Below are 4,154 nucleotides of genomic sequence, written 5' to 3'. Positions count from 1 at the left end.
GGACAAATTTTCGAGCATAAAGTTACTAATATGAGCATGCTAAATATGCCCAAAAGTCAGTTTCTTTAAGCACAACCTAAGCTGGTTTTGCATTCCTTTTTATTGTATTTGTTTGGAATAGTAGCTTGAAAATTGTGATAGTGGATGAGTTGCTGATCTAATCCAGTATTCAGCAATGAATGAAACAGATTTGAGACACACATGCAAAGGTTCTGACATGGGCAATCATAAATCAACCTTTCCAGAAAAGAAGTTTTTTTATAGTCCCATTTGATGGGAAGCTGGTGTGTGCCCCAAATAATGAAAGCTTATAACATTGCCAAAACTCATGGCTTTTTAAATTAAATGTTTTACCGTAATGATAGTTTTTATCTTTGTTCACCATGTAGTTCAGTTATTGTTTCAGATCCTTTGACGCTCTTTCCTTTAATGGTGGAGGAATGTGTAGCTCCTGTATAATGCCTTTTTCCAGTAATTTTCAAAGAATTTCTTAAGAAGGTCACTATAATTAAAATATTCTCTTTTTTAAACTTAATCTGCAAAATGAGTCCTATGAGATAAACTGCTTAAGAAATGGTTTCACAATTTAAAGTATGCCATTCTTTATATAAGCATAGGAGGCAAGAAGCAGGAAATCTACCCTGCTTTCTTTTCAGCCTTCATTTGATTCTTTCTTATCATCCATCACTTGTTTTCAGTTCTTTTTCATAAGATTTTCATTGGGATCTTATATAAAACGTAGAGAATGAAATTACTGCCAGAAGTATTGGAGTCCATTATCAGCAGATTTGAGTCTCTCTAGTGGATGATCCCACTCTGTATTTGGCCCTCTGATAATCTGAGCTCAGGTGAGTATCAGCAGTGTTTCACAGTTTCTCAGTCTTGGGACCCGAAGACACCCCACATCTCCAATCGGTGGGTATGGCAAGTGTCCCCTGAGCTGAGCATTGGCGTTTTGGGCTTTCCTGTTGTCTGCCAACAAGGAGCAGAGGTGTGTGTTATCCCTCCTTTCCGTGACCATCTGGTAAACTTTGTGGTGTCTGCACAGGGAAACAGCTGGACAACACACAACCCCTCAGGCCTTGCACTGGAAACCCCACCTTTCTGCTGTCCAGCTTCAGCAGTCCCACTGGCTCCTCCAGTGGTGCTCCCCAAGGCGGGGGAGACAGCGATAGCCAGGCTGTGGGGCTTTGAGATGAGCTGCCATGGCTTCTGACTGCTGGTTCTGAGCAGCACTGCTTGGCTCTGAAAACGGAGGTTGTGCTCCACACTGCAGACGTGCAGAGATTATGTCAATAATTTGCAACAGTGTTGGGAAACTGTTTTTGAGATTATGAATTTGCTACAGCAATCTGAGTCTAACCCTTGCCATTACCAAAGCAGTGATTTGGGCTCATTAGCTGGGTGAAACACAGCAAAACAATTTTGAACAGCAGTTATTACAAACCCTTTGTGAGAACAAAGATAATTTGCAAAAATTACTTCATGAGTTATTTCTGAATAACATGTATTTTAGTTGAGTCCTGGATTTCTTGTCAACAGCATTAAAGAACAGTGGTATTTGTGAACCACTTAGCTGTATGATTTATGTGCTTCCAGATTGAAGGTGTTCCCAGACATGTTCTTCTTCCTCCTTTTTTTCCTGGTATGATAAAACTTTAATAGCAGGTGCCAAACAATCGTACATTCCCATCAAACATGGCTTTGTATTTCTCTATTCTTCCGTCTTACTGAGCTGTGTATGTAGCTTTTAGGTATCTTCCTTGCCCTCAGGGAACATAGAAGCACCAGAAATTATAAACCCTCATCTTACATTTTTAAATACGTTTCCAAGCTGCAGGTGCTGCTGTACATGCACAAATCTGTGGCAGGACTCCAGCAATGAGCAGCAGGAGAGTGATGTCTTGCATTACTCACACTGGGGAGGCAGTAGCCCATCCCTGAACATTTAATGCAGGTGTCATTCCCTGGCCAGCACTTGCCCTTGGATGCTACTGGAGACATGAGCCATGAGCAGCAAGAAGGGTTACTGGCCCATGCATCACCCTTGTTGAAGGCACCATGCCTGATTATGCAGTGCTAGGTGTATTTTCTCTGCCCCCACCCCTTTGTCAGGGGAGTGTAAGTTTGTGCATTAAAATAGCAACAATGAGAGTATGAGACTGTTTTCCCACTAACAAAAGAGCTGAATTAGGCACGCTGTGAACAAAAAGAGCAGTGCTGAAGAGAGCAATCTTGTGCAAAATCCATATTCTACCCCAATAGCAATTAGATGGTTAACTCGTGTAATATTCTCTGCTCCAGCACTATAATTCTGATTCAATGTCTGGTATCTAATGCTTTATTAATTTTTTCATTTGCTTCAATGTAAATGCCCAATTAGCACTGGAGGCAAATAGAAAATTCTTTCTGTTGATTCACACATTTCATTAACCTTCCCTCTGCCACTTCTGCCTTCAAAAAATTTCCTTCTGAGGCTTCACTGCTGTTGGGGTTCCTCCCCCCTGGCGTGGGGTCCTGGGAGAGGGGCCCTGGGGGGGAAGGCACGGGGTTTCCCTGCCCCTGGTCAGCCTCATTCCCCACTGGTTGTTTTGTGTTCCCCTGCGTGGGCAAGGACCCTCGGGTCCCGTGATTGCCTCAGTTCCTCGGCAGAGCCCCGGCCATGCAGCTGGAGAAATAAACATCTCTGAAACATCTATCAAGAATTGGTCCTTGTATTTCTTTTCCATGGGCTTTGCTATATATATACGTGTTGTAGGAATCCCCACTACAACACACTGCCATGTCAGGAAACTATTTTTTCCCTTTTATGGAGACAAAGGTGTATTTAAATTATGACACTCCCAAAGTGTGAGTGCTCAAACATGTCCAGCCAACACATGCCAGGCACCACAGCCCCATGGTATGACAGTTTGGGAGATTGTTATGACATAGTAGCCAAGACAAAGAATTATCTGTGACTGTAGCCTTGTATGTGAGTACTAGAAATCATTTTTATAGCTGAGCCTAAGCATAAAAAGTCTGCAGTGGGCCAAATTTCAGGAAGCCTTTTCCCCTGCTTCTCCTTTCCTTTTCCTTTATCCTTGAGAAAGGAGATATCCTTGCTTAAGGACAGAGATAAAGGGAGGAAAATCAGGACAGATACTACAATGTCCTCTGAGATGAAGGCCTAATCATATGGTTTCTGTCAGTCTATGTGTTCTCATTATCAATCTGTTGTTGAAGGCAACATGTGCAAAGGGAAATAAATAGATGATTGATTTGCATGAAAAAGGTTAATGCAAGTCATTGTACTTGACAGGAAAAAAAAGACATTAACTCAGGATCTGTGAAGCACCAATGGAAACAATAACCGAACACAACAAACTTGTCAGGGAAAACCTCTGTCAGCCTGCAGTGGGAAGCTTGCCTGGGTCACTGCTCTTCCTGTCTCCAAAATGCAGTGGAATGGATGAGGGGCTGAAGGCACCAGAAGAGGCCCATGGAAGAGGGTGGGTATCTGGCCTTCTAGCTGGCCCAATATCGTGGTTTAACCCCAGCTGAGCCCTCACAGCCATTTGCTCACTCCTCCACCAGCAGGACCAGGGAGAGAACCAGAAGGGTAAAAGCTGGAAAACGTGAGGGTTGAGATAAAAACAGTTTAATAGGGAAAACAAAAGCTGCACTCTCAAGCAGAACAAAACATGGAATTAATTCAGTGCTTCCCATGGGCAGGCAGGTATACAGCCATCTCCAGGAGAGCAGGCCCCCATCCCACATAACAGTGACAGGGAAGACAAACTCCATCACTCCAAATGTTCCCTCCTTTCTTCTTCTAATGCAAGGCATGCGGTTCGTGAAGGGTTAGCTGTGTTTCCCTGAAATGTTCCTGGCCAGGAATCATTCCGGTGGTGCAGTATAGCACTCCAGCAAGCTTACTGCTTTCACCCACGTGGCTGTAAGGCACGGATTCACACACACACACTCAAGCCAGATTGCTCAGCGTTAACAGAAGCAAAGAGTCAGGAGGGCTCTCTCATGTGGCACTCCACAGACAACAGTTCATTGCCCCAGCCGCAAAGGAGACCAGAGGCAAAAGAGACGGGGGCAGGCAGTGCCCAGGGTTTATGTGCGGGAGCCGAGGGAGAATCAGAGGCCAATGATCTGAGGGCACG

This window comes from Corvus brachyrhynchos, unplaced genomic scaffold (assembly GCF_000691975.1).
Source record: "Corvus brachyrhynchos isolate BGI_N302 unplaced genomic scaffold, ASM69197v1 scaffold467, whole genome shotgun sequence".
In the NCBI taxonomy this organism is placed as follows: Eukaryota; Metazoa; Chordata; class Aves; order Passeriformes; family Corvidae; genus Corvus; species Corvus brachyrhynchos.
This window is presented reverse-complemented; position numbering follows the sequence as displayed.